Raw genomic sequence first — 25,148 nt, 5'->3', positions numbered from 1 at the left:
TTTTGAAATCATCTCAGTGATCATCTGATCTTGATGGTTCCAGCTTCTGAAACTCGCAACATTCAATCAGATGTTAATACAGGAGGAGGTTGTGCCCAATCATACCTTGCAGATGATATGAAGCATTACATTATCAACATTCAAATTAATGGTTGTCCATGTAATACATGAATGTTTTGGCTCTGCCAAACCAAGAGCCACTCGTTGTTACCAGCTCCCTACTCATAGAGTAACTCTCCAGTAGGGAACCTTCTCTATGACGTTCACTGGCGTAACTATAGGGGATTCAGTGGATGTGATTGCACCCTGGCCCAGGAGCCTTAGTGGGCCCATAAGGTCTCTCTTCTCCATATACGGAGCCCAGTACTATGAATAAAGCATTATAGTTGGGACCCTGTTACAGGTTTTGCATTGGGGCCCAGGAGCTTCAAGTTACGCCTGTGCATTAAAGGGGTTGTCTCGCGGCAGCAAGTGGGGTTATACACTTCTGTATGGCCATATTAATGCACTTTGTAATGTACATCGTGCATTAAATATGTGCCATACAGAAGTTATTCACTTACCTTCTCCGTTGCTAGCGTCCACGTCTCCATGGCTCCGTCTAATTTCAGCGTCTAATCGCCCGATTAGACGCGCTTGCACAGAAGGGTCTTCTCCCTTCTGGTCGGTCCAGGCACGAGCGGCGTTCTGGCTCCGCCCCGTCACGTGTGCCGATTCCAGCCAATCAGGAGGCTGGAATCGGCAATGGACCGCACAGAGCCCATGGTGCACCATGGGAGAAGATCCGTGGTGCACCATGGGAGAAAACCGCGGTGCATCCCTGGGAAAGGACCGGCGGCCATCTTAGGGAGAAGATTTTTATAAGTTCATATTTCATCACATCGGTGAGTAGCAAGCGGTTTAAAAACCGCTTTAAAGTGCTATTTTATGCCGGGGGGTGACAGGGGGAATGGGCTAATTTAAAATTTTGATGTTTTGCCTCGGGACAACCCCTTTAAGGAGTTAAGAGAAGCTGGGGGGCCCCAAGATAAACTTTTGCACCCGGGCCCATGAGCCTTTGGCTATGCCCCTGATGACATCCATATGTGGTGGCTTAGTAAAACAATCCTTTTCAAGCTACAAAAACAATACCATATTTAAGTAGATTCTTGCTTATACTCTTGCTACTAAAAAAAAAAGAAAGAGAGAACAAAAGTATGAGCTTGCACCCAACCTCGAAAATACTAATTTAGGGCTCATTTACATATTGAATGTTTTAACATACAGTATTTCATTAGGTGTGCCTCCTAAAAGTATCTCCCTAAATTAAAGCACTTGGAAGTCAATAGGGGTACTCTTCCAATCAATCTAAACAGCATGCAGTAAATTAGTCCTAATGTGCTGTTTGTTACGTTAGGTTAATACACAAAGAACTTAAGTATTGTAGTGATTTTAGCATTGGAAGAAGGTAGAAGTTGAAATGATACCAATAAATACTAAATGCAATATGCGTAAATTGCAAAAAGACTATATAAATCCCTATTGTAGCTCAGCCTTGATGACATCACAAAAACATCTGTCTCACCCATATAAGCTTACAAATGAAGAGAATGTAAAGGCACTACAATACACTGTATATTATGTTACTGAAGAAGGAACCTGGATGTTTTAAGAGTTATTCGTTAAGTAGGGATTTGGTGGAAGATGAAGGTGGACAGGTAATTGTGAAGATGTGAGTTTAGGGGATAGTTTATATGGGTTAAAGTTGTACATGAATCTAAGTCTGTCAGTCAGTGATGCTGCTCTGTTCTCAGTACTAGCCATGCCGTTGGCGTGACAGCTGGACCAATCAGACAAGGAAGCGTCATATGATATCTTAATCCAATGCTGGCATGTTGCTGTGGCCAGTTATAATAATTTACATGTCATATCCTGCTGACATTCTGGTATTACCTGCTTAGCTCTTACTTTCTGTTTGACCTGGATTATTTATTACATTGCTAGTTTGAGATTCCCCTGTACTTTTTCTGGATTGCTGACCTTATCAGTTTCCTGACGCTGGCTACTTTAATTGCGTTCATTACTTTATGCTCCCTTGTACTATGTATTGACTACTATACGTCCTACTTTTATCTAAGTGCACGTTTGAGTATATATTTGCTGCAGTTTTAGCAGCTGCTCCTGAGTGATTTATCTTGAAATGGCTCCATGACTATAAGATTTATATTGCTACCAGCAACCACTAACTCCACTACTACAAATACTGTTGTTCTATTATTGCTGTCCAGAGAATTAGTAACATGAGAAACTTCAGACGTTTTGTGATGTAAACAATTATTGCAGATTACAAAAAAGTAGAGCCAATTTTGCATTTTGACTGTCATATCGTGTTGAGTAGAGATGAGCGAGCGTACTCATTAAGGGAAATTACTAGAGCGAGTATCGCCATTTTCTAGTACATGCCTACTTGCCCGAAAAGATTCGGGGGGCGGCGGGGGAGAGTGGGGGCGAAATGGGGGGAAAATCTCTCACTCTCTCCTCCCTGCTCACTCCCGCAACTCACCACTCACCCCCGGCGGCCCCTAAATCTTTTCGGACAAGCAGGCATGTACTCGAAAATGGCGATACGCGCTCGAGTAATTTGCCTTAACGAGTACGCTGGCTCATCTCTAGTGTTGAGCACATAAAAATTGATAAGAAATGACTGATTTTATTTCAGTAACATGGCTTTTGTAAAAATTTGTTGACCAGTGAAATCATCAATGTAAGGCCGATGCACCCGTGTGACTGCAGAAAGGAGACGGACGTACCTGTAGACGGCCGTCTCTCTGCAGCGCCGGAGGAAAGAACACATGACGGTCACATGTTCTTTCCTCCAACGCTACAGAGAGACGGCCGTCTGCAGGTATGTCCATCTGCTGATGTCAGTCACACGGGCGCATCGGCGCCGGTGTACGGGTGCCGATGCGCCCGTGTGACTGAGGCCTCACAGAAGTAAGCTAGAGATTTTATTGTACAAAACGATACACCTCCTCCTCTAGTTCAGCAGTGATATTGTTAGCGTAATACTTTTGCCTTTTGTGACACCAAAGTATTTAACATCATAACCTATGTATTCATGAATTATATAGACATTCAAACCATTCTCTCGAAGATGTCACGCAGATAGAAAATGTTCAAAAGGGACTAATCACATGTGTAACAAACTGTGTATTAATATTTATATTTCATATTATTAGTAAAATAAGTGGTACAAGTATTAGTGATATTTATCTTTAAGAATCTAATAGAATATTGGCATTCATAGCGGAAAGCAATAGTATCCTTTTTGGATCTTCTCTTTATTTTACATATCCTGTACTTCTGTTGTGCAGCCTTAATCTTTTAATAAGATTATCTTCTTGCACCAGGAAGTGTATGCTAATAGCACAGCAGAAACCAGTTAAATTGGCTTCTCTATATACAAAAATGAAGTAATAGCTCTAACCAAAGAAATGTGCCAACTGACTTTTCTAGTGTAATGCACTTAATAAAGGTTTCATGCTAAACTTTAAAAACTATTTTTCTTTAGGTGAACCAGTGCCATTAGACAGCTATCCACAATGTATATTTTACTAGTAAAAACAAGCAATGTCTATTGCTTAGCTATTATTTCTTTAGGTAACATTTAATCAACATAATGACCGAAGAAAAATAAGTAAAGAATGGTCATATTCTGTATATGAAAATGGCAGCGTTATTTCCCACCACTAGGATCATGCATTGAAATGTCATTTGTCTTAATATTTATGTCTGTAACACACTTATGTAAAGGTGACTGAACACATCATTCGTTAATTATTTTGATTAGACCTTGGAGAAAAACTGTTTCACAAGTCTTATCTGTTGTGTAAGTATATGATGCCAAAAACAATTAGTGGACAGTGGTTGACACATAGGATACTGTACAAGACTGGCTGCAGTTAAAAGGGTTGTTTGAGTTGTTAGACTTCCCTGAGCACTAATATAACAAATAGTGATATACTCACCTCTTCTCACTCCTACACACCTGTGTTCGGTCTTCTGCTCTGGTCTGTGTGCCCCTATGACTGGGTGGAAGTACAGCTGTAAACACAGACTGGAGAAGGAGACAGAGCACCGATGTGTGAGCCATGAGAGGTTTATCATTATTTGTTATGTTAGTGCACAAGAAAGGGGTTGTCCCGAAATTTTACGACTCGGGCAACTCCTTTAAGGTAACCCCTTTAAGGGCAATCCCTTTAAGGTATAATATAGAATTTCAAGTACAGTGATGCCTTGGGTTGCATGTGCCTCAGATTGCAAGCTTTTTGACTTGCGAGCAGGCTCTCTTTGATTTCAGAGCAAAAACTCGAATAACTAGCCTGCTCCTCCATTGCAGCATTGTTTTCAATGAGGCTGCCAGCAGCCCCATTGAATGCAATGGGCTGCCAGCAACCCTTGCAGTGATTGTTGGGGAAGGGCTTTAAATATAAGCCCATCCCTGAAAATCATCCCCACCTGCTGAAAGGGCTGTGTCTGATTGGCTTAGCGCTCAGCCAATCACAGGCAGTGCTCAGCCATTCATCGAATGACAGCTGAGCGCTGCCTGTGATTCGTCACAGTGCTCAGCCAATCACAGAGATTCAATGAATGGCAGAGCGCTACCTGTGACTGGCAGAGTGCTTAGCCAATCAGACGCAGCCCTTTCAGCAGGTGGGCATTTTAAATCCCTTCCTGCTGAAGCACTTCAGAGCAGTGCAGGGAGAACAAGCGGCAGCTAGATGCACCCCAGCCCCGGCAGTGGCGGATAGGTGAGTATATATTTATTTTATTTTTTTCTTTCTTTCTTTTTTTACTTCGGCTAGGGATGATTTTCAGGGAAGGGCTTATATTTAAAGCCCTTCCCTGAAAATCACTGCAGAAGTTGTCGGTAGCCCATGCATTCAATGGGAGAGGAGCATCCCCATTGAAATCAATGGGGGAGCTTGCAATCCGGAGCGGATTAATGGTTTTTCCATTCATTTCAATGGGGAAAATTTATTAGATTTACGAGTGTTTTGGGTTAAGAGCTCCATCACGGAATGAATTAAACTCTTAACCCAAGGCACCACTGTCATAATAATCTTTATTTATATAGAACCAACATATTTTGCAGCATTTTACAAATCAGAGGAAACATGAATAGACAAAATCATTCATGAATAGACAAATATTACATACAATATTAAACATTTTTGAACAATAGGAGTGAGGGGCCTGCTGACAAGAGCTTACAATCTATGAGGAAATAGAGGTGACACAATAAATAAATGTGCATGCTCAACCATCTTTTATATAAACAGGGAAGTATACATGAGCCGATCAGCAGCCGGTATCTGTGTGTGTACAGGTATGTAATATGCATTAGGATGCATGTATTGTAAGGGATATTGAAGGATAAAGTGATCAAGGGGAATAAGAATATGGTCACACTTTTGATTTTCTTTTTTGTCAGATTATTTTTGCTGTATGCGAAGTAGTATAATGTAGCATATGGCTCTATTATATCCGGTAATGTTATATAATAGAGCTGTGATATAATATGACTCTTCTGGTGTGGCTTCCCACGCACATTGTACATGGCATCTCTGTGGAGTGAGTTGTGAAGCATGAGATAACTTGCATGCTGTGAGCTCCCATGTGTGATGTAGATTAATTAGACAGAAAGGTCAAAATTTGACCGACATAGCAGTGCTCATCTCTGCAAAGTGTCAGGATTGCCAGCAGAAGATCTGCAGAGCAATCCCTGAGCCACTAAAGCCAGTTAAATGTGACTGTTCTCAGTAAGCTTACTGTAAGCTTACTGAGAACAGTCATATTTTGCTTTACTGCCTAACACGATACCAAACTTTTTTCTTTTTATTAAAACCAGTTGGCAGATGCTGTCGTCAGCTGTGAGGTATATACTATACCACTAATTAAGGCCGAATGTACACAGCCGGGTCGGATTCTGCATGCGGAATCCGACCCGGTGCCCGGCTTGTGACCCCTGCAGACCCCCTGCGTACCTGTCCACAGTGTTCTTTATCTGTAATGCAGATGTGCCGCACATGTGCAGTGCAGATGACGCCGTGCCGTCGCTAGGCGATGGATGACGTGGATTCCGAGGCCCACCCGGAGCTGTCACTGGGCTATGGATTGAACGGCTTCTATCGATTTCAATAGAAGCCGTCCGTGCAAAAATTGTGCTAAAATAGGACATGTTGCGATTTTCCCTCCGCGAGCCAAAAATTGCAACATATTTCAGCTCATGGACATGTAAAAGGGATTTTTACTAGCATGTTATCGGCGGTATTTGCTGTAGAATCCAGAGGCGGATGCCCTTTCTGGATTTCGCAATGCAAATACGCCCGTGTGCATTGGGCCTTAGAATGCTGTTGCCTGCTGTTACTATTGTTGTCAAATTCTGGAGTAAAGTAAAGTTAAATAATTAATATGCGGCTCCAAAAATCTTTCTTTCTTTTATTGTGCAGAAGTGGAAAAAAACTAAAAAAATAATAATTTTGGTATTGTTGTATTCGTACTGACCCACAGAAAAAAATGTGTCATGTCATTTATACTGCAAGATTAAGGCTGTTGAAAAATCAAGATGAAAATTCCCCAAAAATCATTGCTTCTTTTCGGCCAAAACAGGCCATGTCCTTAAGGGGTTAATGAATCCAATTGCTCAGTTTCTGCCAGCCCTTAACCCTTTCCAATTCACTATCTGACCTCTGAAGACATTATGATTTAAGACTGTACAGCTCTGATGTTGGAAGACGTCCGTCAGGGTTCTCTTACTCTATATTGCCAGCCTCTCTGCTGTTGGAGCCTATCCAACGTGTCACCTCATGCAGTACTGGCTTTACCCAGCATATAGCGCCGTTGTATAATGGCAGAAAAAGAGTAAGCCCCCTAGGAAAACCAGGATACAAATTGGATTGGAAAGGGTTAAGGAAATTACTTATTTTGGGTTTAAGGACGCAACGATTTTTGGCGGATTTTAATCTCCATTTTTCAAAAGCCATAACTTTTTTATTTTTCCGTTGACAAGGTTCTATAAGGGCTTGTTTTTGTGTGGCGGACTGTAGTTTTCATCAGTGTCATTTTTGGGGGGAAATAGACTATATTGTAAAACTTTTACAATTTTTTTATAACGGGCAGAGGAATGCATAAATTCTGCATAGATTTTTGGGGTTTTGTAAAGCATTAATTGTGCAGCATGAATGACACAATACATTTTTTTCTGCGGGCCGGTACGATTACAAGGCTACCAAAATTTTAATATTTTTTTTAGGTTTTTCCACTTTTTTGCAATAAAAATCCTTTTTTGGAAATCTTTTTTTTTCTAAATCGCTGCATTCAAAGTCCTATAACTTTTTTTTATTTTTCCATGAACGAAGCTCTGTGAAAGCTTATTTATGCAAGACAAGCTGTAGTTTTTAGTGGTACCATTTTGGGGTACATACGTCTCTTTTGATCACTTTTATTGCGTTTTTTGGGGAGGCAAAATGCTAAGAGAGCATTTTCCCTCAGTCTTTTAGCGTTTTTTTTATGCTTTTTGCCGAGGAGGATAAAAAGCATGTTCAACTTATTGTACGTGTTGTTACAGACACAACAATACCAAATATGTGTTTTTTTATGCTAATATGATAAAAAGCCCCCCAAAAGGTTTTTTTTTACATTTTTATTTTTTGTACATTATTTTGATAGTTTTTTTTACACCATTTGTGTCCCTCTGGGGAATTTACTGTATACCGCCAATAATCGCTATGATAAGGCATTGCAGGACTTCTCTCCTGCAATCCCTTATCGCTTATTACAGCGATCATAGGCAATGGTAATACAGGACGCCTGTAGGTGGTATCCTGTTACCATAGCAACCAGCCGGGCTCTCTGCAATTCTTAGAAAGCAAGTTTAACATAAAAACTTGATTCATACAATAGGTCATTTTCTGATGGCACATTCCCTTTAATCCTGGTGCCAACTGCGTTTATTCGGAATCAGATGTTCCTTATTGTGGGGTTTTCTTTTTTATGTCATTATTCTTTTATGCCAGTCTTAAATTCCCTAGTCACATGCTCAAACCTGTACATGTTGTAGCAAGGTGGCTACTTAAGGATCCAGAGATGCTGGGCTGTTAAGGAAGTCATAAGCAGCCAGCTTGGGAAGTTGTTCAAGAGAAGTGTGAGCTGTTCCCAGAATGCTCTCAATTCTGGAGAAGCAAGAATTGCCGAAGCCTGTGGGAGGCACAAGCCTAAAGTTCTGGTTTGAACTATCTTTGTTTTTTTGGGTGCCAGGCAGAAGGCCTATAGCTCATTAGTGAACAACAGTTAGAGGCTAGAAGGCTACAGTTAGAGGCTAGAAAGACCAACATTTCATTTTGACTTGTATATTTGCTGTGACAATATATTGCTGTAAAGTTCATCAAAAGCTGGAATGTCCAGTTTTAACCAGAATCTGAATTTCCTGTGTGTGCCATCCATCTGACCCCAGAGACAGCGATGCCATGAGCTAAGTGACCCCAAGTTGTCAGAATAAGAAATATTTTCCCTTTTAATGAACATATTCTACTTTTTGTGTGGACAGTAGTGGGAGATCATTCTATACAAGTGTTTGTTAATTTTAAAAGAGAGTTTTGTTAGAAAATATTACTTGGGCTCCATCTACTGTTACATTTATGTTAAAAACAGAAACAGAAAATTAGAAGCCGAAAAAGACCACAAGGTCCATTTAGTCCTCCTTTACATTATTTCCCTCTCGTGATATATCTATGCTTATCCCAGGGATGCTTGAATCCGTTTATTGTTGATTTTCAAACCACATTTACTGGACGTTTGTTTCAATTATCTACTATTCTTTCAGTAATATGTTTTTGATATCGCTTCTGATCTCTCCCAACTAATCTCAGATTGTGCATCCTTATTCTAGTGTTTAGCTTCCTAATAAATACTCTTCCCTTCTGAACCTTATTTATGCCTTTACCATATTTAAAGGTTTTAGTCATGTCCCCAATCTCCCTTCTTTCCTCCAGAATGCTGTATCTAAAAAGGATCTTTTTATTCCATTAAAGCAGGTGCAACATTTCCGTTGAGCATAACCTTTTTAGAGACTAACAGCAATTTAGAGACTATAAACTGTCACATTTCTTGTCACTGGACTAATTATTTACTGTTATGCTCATCCCTCCCTGGTATGTATTTAAGTGCTATTAATCACAAAACATCAGTGCCCTCTTATCCTCTGTCTGGTATTTATCCAAGTACAAAATAAATTCACCATGTCTATGCCCTCCCATGTGATGAAGTGTATATGTTTTAATATAAATACGTCTTTAGATTTGCTCCATTAAGCCTGAGGAAGGACCTTGGAAGATTCAAAAGCTCGCTTTTACATCACATATTTTTGTTAGCCATTAAAAGGTATCATATCTACAAGATTACTTGGCTTATATTGCTAAGAACAATCACACCTTTTTCCTAACCATTTTCAAGAATTAAGCTATGCTCAGCCAAAACGTTGCACCTGCTTTAATGGAATAAAAATACCCTTTTTAACAATACATTTTGGAAGCTGCTTTCTACTTTTTTTGATTATTGACATGATTTGCTATTTAGGATTATTCCCACAGAGGTGGGTTGCATCCACATTCTTCACATATTTAGAGCGCTGTTTAGCTTGCTTTATGGATTGCTTTCTTTCCTCCAGATTATACAAATTAAGTTAAGTCTTTCTTAATATATTTTGTTCTTGAGACCCTCCACCATTTTTGTAGCATGTCTTTGGACTTGTTCTAATTTATCAATGTCTTTCTGTAGATGAATTTTGCAGAACTAAACACATTATTCCAGAAGTGGTCTCAAAGAAATAAACCTGGAGAATAAGTTGGAAATACAAGCTTCCCTTAATCGAATCGGAATGCAGTTATTACAGAAATGTTGGATAACCTCACTAAAGGCCCTTTTACACGCAACAATTATCACTCAAAATTCATCCAAACATCCAAAAATAAGTGATAATCATTACAAGTAAATGCGAGCATCATGCACTTTTCATTTGAATGATGGATTTTAGACTCAGCAAATAAATTCCATTTGAATGCATTTCACTCATCTTTCAAAAGACTGCAGGATACATACTGTAATCTTTGTTTTTTGCTTTGCATACATAACAAGTGAACTGTGTACTCTGCCAGGAGGAGAATAATGCAATCTAAAGACAGATATTTATTTAGTTGCGCATGTATTTAAACTAGAGATGAGCGAACGTACTCGGTAAGGCCGTTTCGCAATCGAGCACCACAATTTTCGAGTACTTCACTACTCGGGTGAAAAGATTCGGGGGGCGCCGTGGGTGAGCGGGGGGTTGCAGAGGGGAGTGGGGGGGAGAGGGAGAGAGAGAGAGCTCCCCCCTGTTCCGCGCTGCTACCCCGCGCTCCACCATGCCACGCCCCGCCCCCCAGCGACCCCCAAATCTTTTCACCCGAGTAGTGAAGTACTCGAAAATCACAGTGCTCGATTGTGAAATCGGCCTTACCGAGTACATTCGCTCATCTCTAATTTAAACACACACCCAGTTCGGCAAACATCTCCTGGGGGAAAAAGAATGTACTTTTACGTGCAAATAAAGATGATTAAAGTTTTAATAACCATTAAATCCATTAATATTTTATGCAAATACATCACTAAATCTTTCAATCTATAAGCTGTTTGAAAGATTATCTTTGCATGTAAAAGGACTTTAACTCTAAAGGCCCTTTTACACAGGATGATTATCGTGCTGGTTGTTCGAAACCCCATGCTTCCATGTAAAAGCATGCAGAAACTGAACTACTGGATGAGAGTCATTCAGTCATTCAGTTTTAAGCATGCTTAAAATCAGAACAACCATTGTTCAGTATAAAAAGCAGCCATTCAGTACTGAACAGCCGCTGCTTACAGTGAATAGAGAGGAGCGGGGAGAGAACTCTCCTCCAGCTGCCCCCTCTCCCTGCTGGCCATGCTGTGAGTGATCCAGCGATACTCACTCCTGTGTAACAGCCCGGGAGCAAGTATGCACAGGGACGAGTGTCGGGCATCATATGCCTGACACTTGTTATGTGTAAAAGGGCCTTAACTAAGAATATGCACAACTCAGTCTTTTAGAAATCACAAAAATTAGCAATAGACTTCAGTTATAAAACACATGGTAGTACCACTTAATGTTTCAACCCAGCAGTGACAGTCGCCTGCACGCATTCTGAAGGGGAGCGCAAATGTTGTCCAAAATTTTGTCGGCAACTGGTAGATGAATATGTATGTCTTTGGCATTGGCTCAAACTCGCATATTTTAACTGGCAGGCTTCTGCTTTAGTCATTATCTGTGTGCACACATTGTTTTTTTTCTGAGAGCACACTCCACTTACATATCTCCAGCGCGTTTGGTACCATAGCATAGGAGAAGCATCTTTTGACGTCTATTGGGGGTACCCCAATCACAGAGCTGCAGTACAATGTAGACTCTCTACAGCAGTCTCTCTAGCTGTTGTCCCAGTCTCTCAGTGATGTCTATTCTGACATTTTATGACGCTACACTCCTCAGTTACAGGCTGCTCCCTACTTGTGCCACTGGCCTTCTTTAGCAAGCACAAGATCTCCAGGACTCATTTTGCACAGCTCCCTCAGCCACTTCTTCACTCATCTTGTAATTCTCTCTCCCTGCAATGTAGTCTCTCAAGGCTGAGAACCAGTCAGTTTGCTCTCCAGCCTGCGCTCTTTCACCCTACAATTTCTGCCCAGACACACCAAGCCCATGCACCTCTCTATCATCCCCAGTCCTCCAGATACCTCACCTGAACTCTAGAGCCAATTGGAGGTAATATACAGCACTCCAAAGAGAAGTGATGTACGACTGCCAGTAGAGGTTGCCCTTATACCATCCAAGGGAAAAATTATCCAAGCCCCTTGCATACTTATGTTGCCTGCTGCCTCACCATACCGTTGACTCATTTTGAGGCTGTCAGAAATAAGAACTCCTAAATCCTCTTCTTCTGAAGCCTTGTGGTCACCAATCCTAGTATTGAGTGATTGATGAAGTACTCAGGAGTTCCCAACCTAAATTTCTAAAGATTATTGTGGATTGGGATGGCTGATTCCATCTCCAAATGAAATCAATGGAGGTAAAAATCAGCTTTAATAGTGCGTGAGTGTTCCAATTTTTTTTTCAAACCTACAGCTCCAGAAATGCAAAGCAATAGAGCTAACAGCTGAGCTGCCACACTTGTCCATTCTGCTTTAGCCGAGAAGAATAACAAGAATAAACATAAAGAGAACATAAAAAACTCATCCAGAAAGCAGGATCACAATGAGCAAAACTAATCACTTGTAACTCGTCCCTGTTCAGAATATGCTGGATTAACAGCACTCTGATATCTATCTTTTAGCCAAATGCGAATCCATTGGACTATCAAAAGGTTAAGTCCATTTTTCAATAATTTATCTATGAGCTTTTTATGTGGAAGTGTGTCAAAGGCTTTACTGAAATCCAGAAAGGTGATATCCGCGGCAACACCCACAGCCACCATTTTTGTGATGGATGTCCTCAGTAAAGCTGTGCTGCTTAGAGTCCAACAGGTCGTTGCTTTTTAAGTGGTCAAACTTTTCAGGAGAGTTTCCATTATTTTAACTACAGATGTCAAACTAATTGGCCTGTAATTCCAAGCTTTTTCTCTACTACCATTCTTTTAGATGGGTAAAACATTGGTCATTCTCCAATCATCAGGAAAATCATCTGCTAGAAGGGACTGGTTAAACAAATCAATTAGAGGTACGGCAATCTTTAAGAACTCTGGGTGGATGCCATCTGGACCCATCATCTCATTCAACTTTAAACATGCAAGTATACCAACACCAATCTCCAAAAATACTAGACATCAGCCCTTACAACTAGAAGTACATACAAACAGGTCCAAAAATTTATCATTCTGAAAACCAGCTTCTGAGAATACTGAAGAAAAGTAGCAATTCAAATGGTCAGTGACAGTCTTATCTAATATAATTATTATCCTCATTTTTAATTTTTGGAATTCCTCAGCTTATCTTTTTTTATCACTGATATAACTAAAAAATGTTTTCTCCTGCTTCTTAAAGATTTTGGCCATCCTTCCTCCTTTTGTGCTTTAGCAGCATTAATATGTTTTCCCTCCTTCTGTCTAATGTTACAAAAATCTTTGTCAGCTACACTTCCAGTTTCTTTACTCCTTGTATAGACAAACCTCTTTTTTTTACTATATTACTAACTTTTCCAATGAACTAGAGTGGTTTCTTTTGTCTGCTACTTTTACTAGTTTGCTTAATATAAATTTTAGTTTCTTTTAAGATGGCCAGTGGGCATACACTCCTACTGTTTTATTCCATCCTTTATTCCTTTTTTTTTTTAATAACAAAACCTTACCCTATCCTTGCAATTGAATGTATATATTAGGATGGCGCTCCTGGAGTTGGAGACAAATCCCCAATAGAATCCAAAATGTAATTAAAATTATATTGGACTTACCCGGTGTGTAGTAGAGCCTATACAGACTCTACTACCACCTCCACGTCCAGGTATGCTTTGAAATCCTATTGTCCGATGACTTCCCTTCGTATCCTCCAATCCAGACGGGCTTTTTTTGGAGAGCTTCTGGATATCTGTGTCTCACTAAAACGTGAGACCGACCATAACAAGTTCCTCCAAAACAATAAAAAATCCAGCTCTCCTTATGGGATAAACATATACTCCAGGGAAAGGATGTAGTCCATAGATCCCAGTTCTAGGTCCACACGGGGTATTTTGGCATGTATTTTGATGCATATTTTGCAATAAAATACACTTATAAGACACATCCCATTGATTTTAACGGGAAACTATGTCCCTGTCTTTATGATGTGATTTTTTTCCCCCAAGGTGTATTTAAAATGCATGTCATGGAAAAAAAGAAGTCACATGTCACTTCTTTTTCCATTTTACGCGTCGGATTTTGTCTTTGATGTGGGACTTCAAAGTAGGCGACAACATACTCGTTGCCAGGTTTGGACATGTATTTTAACACTTATTTTCATGCATAAAAAACAAGAGTTCACACAAGCGTATTTTGACACATCATTTTTCAGCCTCATCAAATACACTGTGTGAACAGTTCTTATGTCAAGACTTTAAGCACTGAGGATCGCTGAAACCCAAATTCTCCTCCACCTTAACCTCAGACACCAGGTCCCCTTCTCTTGTTGATGTTAAAATAATTCGTCAATCTTATACGTTCTACATTTTATCACTGAATGATTTTGCTTTAAACTTTTTATGTGGTCGTGTTTTCTTTGTGATATTTCTTAGTATTTTATTCCATTAAAGCAAGCCTCCAGTCCTGGACAAACCAAGATGGTTGCACCACTTTTCTGACTATCTGATATACACTGTGCATTAGTAGTGCATCGGTAGTCTAAAAAATTACGTGCCACTCTGATTGGCTACCAATACTCACATAAGCCATACTGGCCAATCAGAGCAGTAGTGTTTTAGACTTCCATTGCAAAATAATTAAAAGAAAACACTTTCAATTATTTAAATAATTGTTCTAATAGCCACTAAGGGTGTTTTCAAAATTAGAGGTTTTGCTGCAGTTCTTAACACACAGCATGATCCATATAACAAACACTATGCCATTGTCACAATAGAGTGTTGCTGCTCACCTGCTTCTGCCCCCTTTCTTAAAGGCCTAGCTTACTCTCCATAATTCCATCCCCATCAATTACCAGCCATCCCCTGTTATATTAGACATACTACCCTCATGAAAAATGCCCAAGCAATTGGTCTCATTAGCCAAAGCCTCAGTTTTTGTGTATTCCTGGTTCTGAGCCTTGCTTATTTATTGACTATTCTGACTTCTGTGCTCCATGACCTCGGTTCTGTATTTTGGATTCTGCTTTTGTCTGCTGCCTGCCCTGACTCACAGCCTGTCTCTCTATCACACCCCTGTTCAGACCTACAGGTACCGCGCCTTGGCCCAGTGCAGTGCCAGCAGCCAAATTCCCAGAACTATCTGTGTGTGCAGTGGCTTGGAGACGCTGTAGCAAAGCCAGTATCCTATTTGAAGGGGTCAAGCGTGAACACTGGAGCTTCCCAAAGGCTGTCACCTTAGATGTCCCTAAGCTAAACCAGTGTGTGACAAGGCGGATCCACATCCATCTGGCTGACAGCCAGAATATAACTTTGCAATTGATGTAAAAGCGAAGCATTATTACTAGTGGGGCCACTGAAAGGGAGCACTGTTACTACTGGGCTCACTGAGAGGGGGCGCTATTACTATAGGGGCCACTGGAATAACAGAGGTTAAATTATATATTGTGATAAACTATGTATCTACCATAACCCCATTTTGGCAGAGGTTTCCTGCAATAAAAACATTTTTCCAGGGTCTGCCCCAATGCTAAAAAGGTTGGAAAACACTGGCTTATATCCTTTATGTCATAAAATGGGATCTGAAAAGGTGCTATTGCAAAAGCACACCACCTTTAATAGTACAGAGATTTGCTTCAGAAACCATTATAGCAATAGTTTATGCTAGATTCTTTCTTCTTCCCCATTGGAATTAAATGCTGTCAATGAATATTGAATATTAATTCAATGTATTTTTATTTTTATTTCCTTTAGTTTCAAGCTGTCAGAAACATCTATATGTAGTTTCAGTCTTCAGAGTGAAATGAACCCAAGCCTTTAAATGCAAGCTAATGCATTTCATTTGTAAGCGCACATTCTGAATGCATTGAATTTGAATATAAATGCCAGTCCCTACAGGTGCCACTCATTATAAGTGTTACTTGGAATCTTTTGATTAGTTGAGAACAAGTCTGCTATATCATTGGAAAAAATCATTCTCACTTGTATTACACGCCAATGTAAGGGAGAAAGTGTAAGCAGAGTAGAATCTGCAGAGGATTATGGAAAGTCACTTCAAAGTACCACATACAGCTAAATGTTTTCTCCATGAGACATAATGGACCCAGTTGCTTCCTAATAGGTTTGCATTAAATCAAAAGAAGAGATTTTGGTAACCCTAATTTTACTTTCAAAGTAAGATAAAACTAAAGTATCCTTCTAAATCTGCATATTTAGGGCTCAGTCAGATGGGCGTTTTTTCGCACGATTTGCACATGCGTCCGGCGATTTTTTTTTAAAAGCCATTGCTTTGCAATGCTATCAGGCACATGAGCGCTTTTTATGCGCTCGTGCAATAAATTATAGAACAGAAATCGCAGATCGCACCTATCTGCGATTCCTGTTCTCTTCTCTATATGCGCTCAATGGGGCCGGTGGCAGCAGTGCCAACCCCATTGAGAACATATAGTAGACAAATCATTCTCCTCTGCCACAGCTGTAACAGCTGTGGCAGAGAAGAATGATGTTTGCCCATTGAATTCAATGGAGCCGGCCGGCAGTTCTCCTGAACTGCTCTGTGTACTATTCAGCAGCCGGGGATTTAAAATCCCCGCCTGCTGAATGGGCTGTCTCTGATTGGTCACAGCCCTACCAATCAGGGGCAGCTCTCACTCCCACCCATTCATGAATTCATGAATGGGTGAGTGAGTGCTGCCTCTGATTGGCTCAGCGCAGGGACCAATCAGTGGCAGCACTCACTCACCCATTCATGAATTCATGAATGGGTGTGAGTGAGAGCTGCCTCTGATTGGTGAGGCTGTGACCAATCAGAGGCAGCTCATTCAGCAGGCGGGGATTTTAAATCCCCAGCTGCTGAATACTACTCAGAGCAGTTCAGGAGAACTGCCGGCCGGCCGCGCTGAACTCCGTCTGCCGGGACCAGGTGAGTATATATATTTTTTTTGTTTTTACACATTTCTGGATGAATTTCCAGGAAGGGCTTATATTTTTAAGCCCTTCCCGAAAATTCATCGTGAGATCGCCCGCAGCCCATTGCTTTCAGTGGAGCCGGCTGTATTGCTAGCTCCATTGAATTCAATGCGCTGGACAGCTCCGGCCCGTTTCTATTGAAACGCGGCTAGGAGCAGTTTTTTCGGGCGATTTTTCGGCCCCGGTCACGCGATTTGCGGATGCGCATCCATCATGCGATCCACAAATCGCGGGAAAAAATGCCCGTGTGACTAAGGCCTTAGTGCAATAGATATTAAAACTTAAAAAATATACAGTAATACAAGTATTATAGGTAGCTCAGCTGCATGCCTTCCAGGAGGTACCAGATATGTTCTGATGAGGATAAAACCAAGCATCCTCATGACAACCATAAAAATTGGAAGAGTAAGGAGAATAAAAAACTAGGACTTAGGCTCAAACCACGAATCAAAAGTTGATGAGGAGGAACTGGATGGTGATAATAAATTTATTGATAGCCAGCTAGTGACGTAGTTCGAAGCAATATGCCTTTTTTTCAAACTGCTGAAATACAATGCTGAGAGAATTTCATAAAATGTAGAGAAAACAGTATATGTCAGTCTCATACCACAAGAAGTCAGTGGAGAGAGAGAAGTGCAGCCTAGCTTGCTATCAATAAAGTTAATAATGCTGTCCAGTACCTTCTCATTAGCCTTTTGTTTGTGATTCGCACCTAAGTCCTAGTTTATTGCACTCCATTCTCTGCATGTATTTGGCACCTCTACAGCTCTTTGGCTTATTAGCGTCAGTAAGACTTCCCCCCTTTTTGCACTTTTATGTTCTTTATTTTGTCCTTCTACACAGAGCTCTGCCCACCCTGTTTTTCCTTTTAGCTCCACCTAAAACTGGAAGGGTAGAAAGAATATTTGGGTAATCGTTATCAAACAGGTTTTATTTTAACTCCTTCTATAGAAATTAGGGCTGGCTTTAGAGTAAATGGAGGAACTGATTAGTCCCTTAGCACCGTACAAGATGAACCCAACCTAGCTGATGACACCATATGCAGGAGTGTGCATTGCAATCAAAGCAAGTTACCACCCTACTGGAATAAAGATCACTCCATTAATACTTAATGGACGGAAGATATAAACAAAAGGGTTTAAAGACTTTATCAGATAATTAGAAAACGTATCTAAAGTTCCCATAGATACATATGTTGTACTTATGTAAAGGGACACCTAAAGGGTTAAAGTTATGTTATGGGAAAGTATTGATAGATGTGCCAAATAATCGCGTGTTAACAAATTGCTCCAAATTTCGGCACAGTCGAACAGAGAATGCCTGAGGAACTCTTATTGATTGGCAAAGGGTCCCCACATAAAAGGACAATTCCAGCTGCACCACAGGAGATGCACAGGGACTAGGTGAGTGAGCTGGCGTGATGTTGGGAGCTTGGAGCCCTGGTTGAGAGAGGCACCACAGAGAGGGCCAAGTTGAGCTAAGTGCTGGACTGTGAGGAAGGCCTGGAGATCTGCTGCTGGCATCTGTAGTTGCAGTAGAGAGAGTGTGGCACAAAGAAAAGGAGGCTGCTGATGGAGAGTGGGCACAAGCAAAGCAAAGAGGAGCTATGCCAAACTGAACAAGAGGCTGTAAAGAAGGCCTGGAAAACAGTTGCAAGAGTTGCTGGCGGAGGATTTGTAGGCTGAGAATGGGGGAACAGCTGACTAAAATCACCAAGGATGCAGATAAATCAGATTGGATAATTTGTCTGCAATAACTTATGAGTGAGGATGGCCTTAGTTGAACCACTAAGTATGCACACCGATAGGGACAGTACGTTAGCAGGTCTGCTATAGGAATGGCTATTATTATGGACACTAGCATTGTGTAGGTTTCTGGAACTCAAATCCACTATATTGTTTAAAGAGCCATTGTACTTGTATATGGAAACCAGCTTTTCTAAAAGACTGTGTTGGGGTTGTTATCACAATAAGTGTTACTGCTGTTATATATTGTGCTTAAAATATTGTTATTCCTATGTTTTAGCTAGTGGAAGATAGCACCTAGAAGTTCAAAACTACAAGGTCAATTGTTTAGCCCTGATTTTTTATTTACTATTACTTCTGTGTTCTAAAATACATTTTGTATACTTTTGTTGCTCCGTCTGCTGCATTGTATCCTAAATCCTGTGTCACTATTGCACCACCCATGACACTTATAAAAAAAAAATCCGTTATTTCTCCCACCACTTGCATCCATGGATCCCAACTAGAGATGAGCGAAGGTACTCGTCCGAGCTTGATGCTCCGGCGAATATTAGGGTGTTCGGGATGCTCGTTACTCGTAACGAGTACCACGCGATGTTCGGGTTACTTTCACTTTCATCTCTGAGACGTTAGCGCGCTTTTCTGGCCAATTGAAAGACAGGGAAGGCATTACAACTTCCCCCTGTGATGTTCCAGCCCTATACCACCCCCCTGCTGTGAGTGGCTGGGGAGATCAGGTGTCACCCGAGTATAAAAGTCGGCCCCTCCCGCGGCTCGCCTCAGATGCGTTGTGAGTCACTTGTGACAGAGATCAGGGACAGTGCTATAGTGTTGGAGCTGCTGTAGGGAGAGCGTTAGGAGTTAGTGTAGGCTTCAAGAACCCCAACGGTCCTTCTTAGGGCCACATCTAACAGTGTGCAGTACTGTGGAGGCTGCCTTTTGCAGTGGTGCACATTTTTTTTTTTTCCAAATCGGCCGTGCAGAGCATTGCGCCCTGCAGTAATACTACAGGGACAGAAGTGGTGGTTAGGCAGGGAGAGTGTTAGGAGTTAGTGTAGGCTTCAAGAACCCCAACGGTCCTTCTTAGGGCCACATCTAACCGTGTGCAGTACTGTGGAGGCTGCTGTTAGCAGTGTTGCACTTTTTTTTTTTTTCCAAATCGGCCGTGCAGAGCATTGCGCCCTGCAGTAATACTCCAGGGACAGAATTGTGTAGGCAGGGCCAGAAGACATATTTTATTGATTGAATATAGGCAGTGGGCCTTTCCTTTAAAAAAAAAGGGCAAAAATTCTATTTGGCCTGCCTCTGACAGTCCTCAGCGTTCTGGGTACGTGTGTGCTGGGTGGAGAACGTAAAAAAAACATACGCAGCCAGCTAAGTTCAACAGCAGGCTTGCGCCAATTTATTTCCTGGCTGGGAAATCACCGCTCTGCTGCAGTTAATAACTGTGCAACACTGCAGTTCTGTGACACACTGCAGGGCCACAACACATTTATTATTGATTGAATATACGCAGTGGGCCTTTCCTTTAAAAAAAAAGGGCAACTACTATTCTATTTGGCCTGCCTCTGACAGTCCTCAGCGTTCTGGGTACGTGTGTGCTGGGTGGAGAACGTAAAAAAAATCATACGCAGCCAGCTAAGTTTAACAGCAGGCTTGCGCCAATTTATTTCCTGGCTGGGAAATCACCGCTCTGCTGCAGTTAATAACTGTGCAACACTGCAGTTCTGTGACACACTGCAGGGCCACAACACATTTATTATTGATTAAATATACGCAGTGGGCCTTTCCTTTAAAAAAAAGGGCAACTACTATTCTATTTGACCTGCCTCTGACAGTCCTCAGCGTTCTGGGTACGTGTGTGCTGGGTGGAGAACGTAAAAAAAATCATACGCAGCCAGCTAAGTTTAACAGCAGGCTTGCGCCAATTTATTTCCTGGCTGGGAAATCAAATCACTGGTAATACAGCATGCTGAGGGGTAGGGGTATGCCTAGAGGACGTGGACGCGGCCGAGGACGCGGAGGCCCAAGTCAGGGTGTGGGCACAGGCCGAACTCCAGATCCAGGTGTATCGCAGCCGACTGCTGCGCGATTAGGAGAGAGGCACGTTTCTGGCGTCCCCACATTCATCGCACAATTAATGGGTCCACGCGGGAGACCTTTATTAGAAAATGAGCAGTGTGAGCAGGTCCTGTCGTGGATGGCAGAAAGTGCTTCGAGCAACCTATCGTCCACCCACAGTTCTGCGCCGTCCACTGCTGCAAATCCGAATCCTCTGGCTGCTGCTCCTCCTTCCTCCCAGCCTCCTCACTCCACTACAATGACACATGCTCAGGAGCGGGAAGACTCCCAGGAACTGTTCTCGGGCCCCTGCTCAGATTGGGTAGCAGTGGTTCCTCTCCCACCAGAGGAGTTTATCGTCACTGATGCCCAACCATTGGAAAGTTCCCCGGGTCCAGGGGATGAGGCTGGGGACTTCCGGCAACTGTCTCAAGACCTTTCAGTGGGTGAGTAGGACGATGACGATGAGACACAGTTGTCTATCGGTGAGGTAGTAGTAAGGGCAGTAAGTCCGAGGGAGAAGCGCACAGAGGATTCGGAGGAAGAGCAGTAGGACGATGAGGTGACTGACCCCACCTGGTTTGCAACGCCTACTCAGGACAGGTCTTCAGAGGGGGAGGCAAGGGCAGCAGCAGGGCAGGTTGCAAGAGGCAGTGCGGTGTCCAGGGGTAGAGGCAGGGCCAGACCGAATAATCCACCAACTGTTTCCCAAAGCGCCCCCTCGCGCCATGCCACCCTGCAGAGGCCAAGGTGCTCAAAGGTCTGGCAGTTTTTCACCGAGATGCCTGACGACCGACGAACAGTGGTGTGCAACCTTTGTCGCGCCAAGATCAGCCGGGGAGCCACCACCAACAGCCTCACCACCACCAGCATGCGCAGACATATGATGGCCAAGCACCCCACAAGGTGGGACGAAGGCCGTTCACCGCCTCCGGTTTGCACCGCTGCCTCTCCCCCTGTGCCCCAACCTGCCACTGAGATCCAACCCCCCTCTCAGGACACAGGCACTACCGTCTCCTGGCCTGCACCCACACCCTCACCTCCGCTGTCCTCGGCCCCATCCACCAATGTCTCGCACCGCACCGTCCAGCCATCGCTAGCGCAAGTGTTTGAGCGCAAGCGCAAGTATGCCGCCAGGCACCCGCACGCTCAAGCGTTAACCGTCCACATAGCCAAATTTATCAGCCTTGAGATGCTGCCGTATAGGGTTGTGGAAACGGAGTCCTTCAAAAGTATGATGGCGGCGGCGGCCCCGAGCTACTCAGTTCCCAGTCGCCACTACTTTTCCCGATGTGCCGTCCCAGCCCTGCACGACCACGTCTCCCGCAACATTGTACGCGCCCTCACCAACGCGGTTACTGCCAAGGTCCACTTAACAACGGACACGTGGACAAGCACAGGCGGGCAGGGCCACTACATCTCCCTGACGGCACATTGGGTGAATTTAGTGGAGGCTGGGACAGAGTCAGAGCCTGGGACCGCTCACGTCCTACCCACCCCCAGAATTGCGGGCCCCAGCTCGGTGGTGGTATCTTCAGCGGTGTATGCTTCCTCCACTAAACCACCCTCCTCCTCCTCCTCCGCAACCTCTGTCTCGCAATCTAGATGTGTCAGAAGCAGCAGGACGTCGCCAGCAGTCGGTGTCGCGCGGCGTGGCAGCACAGCGGTGGGCAAGCGTCAGCAGGCCGTGCTGAAACTACTCAGCTTAGGAGATAAGAGGAACACGGCCCACGAACTGCTGCGGGGTCTGACAGAGTAGACCGACCGTTGGCTTGCGCCGCTGAGCCTCCAACCGGGCATGGTCGTGTGTGACAACGGGCGTAACCTGGTGGCGGCTCTGCAGCTCGGCAGCCTCACGCACGTGCCATGCCTGGCCCACGTCTTTAATTTGGTGGTTCAGCGCTTTCTGAAAAGCTACCCACGCTTGTCAGACCTGCTCGGAAAGGTGCGCCGGCTCTGCGCACTTTTCCGCAAGTCCCACACGGACGCTGCCACCTTGCGCACCCTGCAACATCGGTTTAATCTGCCAGTGCACCGACTGCTGTGCGACGTGCCCACACGGTGGAACTCTACGCTCCACATGTTGGCCAGGCTCTATGAGCAGCGTAGAGCTATAGTGGAATACCAACTCCAACATGGGCGGCGCAGTGGGAGTCAGCCTCCTCAATTATTTTCAGAAGAGTGGGCCTGGTTGGCAGACATCTGCCAGGTCCTTGGAAAGTTTGAGGAGTCTACCCAGGTGGTGAGCGGCGATGCTGCAATCATTAGCGTCACCATTCCTCTGCTATGCTTCTTGAGAAGTTCCCTGCAAAGCATAAAGGCAGGTGCTTTGCGCTCGGAAACGGAGGCGGGGGAAGACAGTATGTCGCTGGATAGTCAGAGCACCCTCCTGTCTATATCTCAGCGCGTTGAGGAGGAGGAGGAGGAGCATGAGGAGGATGAGGAGGAGGGGGAAGAGACAGCTTAGCCCACTGCTGACGGTACCCATGCTGCTTGCCTGTCATCCTTTCAGCGTGTATGGCCTGAGGAGGAGGAGGAGGAGGAGGAGGAGGAGGAGGATCCTGAAAGTGATCTTCCTAGTGAAGACAGCCATGTGTTGCGTACAGGTACCCTGGCACACATGGCTGACTTCATGTTAGGATGCCTTTCTCGTGACCCTCGCGTTACACGCATTCTGGCCACTACGGATTACTGGGTGTACACACTGCTCGACCCACGGTATAAGGAGAACCTTTCCACTCTCATTCCCGAAGAGGAAAGGGGTTCGAGAGTGTTGCTATACCACAGGACCCTGGCGGACAAGCTGATGGTAAAATTCCCATCCGACAGCGCTAGTGGCAGAAGGCGCAGTTCCGAGGGCCAGGTAGCAGGGGAGGTGCGGAGATCGAGCACCATGTACAGCACAGGCAGTGCAACACTCTTTAAGGCCCTGGACAGCTTTATGGCTCCCCACCAAGACTGTGTCACCGCTCCCCAGTCAAGGCTGAGTCAGCGGGAGCACTGTAAAAGGATGGTGAGGGAGTACGTAGCCGATCGCATGACCGTCCTCCGTGACGCCTCTACCACCTACAACTACTGGATGTCGAAGCTGGACACGTGGCCTGAACTCGCGCTGTATGCCCTGGAGGTGCTTGCTTGTCCTGCGGCTAGCGTCCTGTCAGAGAGGGTGTTTAGTGCGGCTGGGGGAATCATCACAGATAAGCGTACCCGCCTGTCAACCGACAGTGCCGACAGGCTTACACTCATCAAGATGAACAAAGCCTGGATTTCCCCAGATTTCTCTTCTCCACCAGCAGACAGCAGCGATACGTAAGCAATACGTAGGCTGCAACTGCGGATGGAAGCATCGTTCTCTCTCACCATCCAAAACGGGGACATTTCTGCTTCATCAATCTGTGTATAATATTCCTCCTCCTCCTCCTGCTCCTCCTCCTGAAACCTCACGTAATCACGCCGAATGGGCAATTTTTCTTAGGGCCACAAGGCTCACTCATATAATTTTTCTAAACAATCTTTATACGTTTCAATGCTCTTAAAAGCGTTGAAACTTTAACTTGAACCAATTTTTCGGTCAACTGGGCTGCCTCCAGGCCTAGTTACCACTTAAGCCACATTAACCAAAGCGATTAATGGGTTTCACCTGCCATCTTGGTTGGGCATGGCCAATTTTTTCTGAGGTACATTAGTACTGTTGGTACACCAATTTTTTTGGGCCCTCACCTACAGTGTAATCATAGTAATTTCTATGTTCTTCGCCTGCACTCATGGTACAGAAAGGTGTGTGGGGTTGGCCTACACTTTAGCTACATAAATGTAACTGGGGCCTTGTCTATACTGCAGCTACTGAAATGTGAAAGAGACTGTTATCTCCCTAAACTGCTGCAATGGGAATGTTACTGGGGCCTGTCTTGAGTGCTACTATTACTGAAATGGAACTAAGACTGCGCTCCCCCTATACTGCTGCTAGTGATATGTTAGTGGGGCCTGTCCCTAATGCTACGGCTGAAATGTTAATAATTTTGGGCTCTGCCTATACTGCTGCTAATGGTATGTCACTGGGGTGTGGAAACAGAGGCTTCACAAAGACATGATGGCGGCGAGGCCATTTCCCACCAACGCTGTTACTGTTAAGGTGCATATAACCACGGACACGTGTAGAGGACACATAGTGCCTCCAAAACATCCCCCTCCTCCTCCAACAATGAAAACATTCTTGGCAAATACCTTTGCATTGGTCCGTCTGGTGGCAGTCCAAGAATTTCACCTTTAACGACACAACAAGAGAGCACCACCACCATCCCCCCGCCACGGCCCACTTAATCCTGGCCACATTCCGAAAACCAACTACATAAAACCGCGCTACCAGGTCCGCAGTCACCACCACATTACCACCAACGAGGTTACTGTTAAGGTACATATTACCAGTCTGACTGGGGCATGCAGTGTGGGCCGAAGCCCACCTG

The sequence above is a fragment of the Eleutherodactylus coqui genome, chromosome 5, assembly GCF_035609145.1.
Source record: "Eleutherodactylus coqui strain aEleCoq1 chromosome 5, aEleCoq1.hap1, whole genome shotgun sequence".
Taxonomy (NCBI): domain Eukaryota; kingdom Metazoa; phylum Chordata; class Amphibia; order Anura; family Eleutherodactylidae; genus Eleutherodactylus; species Eleutherodactylus coqui.
Note: the sequence above shows the minus strand (reverse complement) of the source record.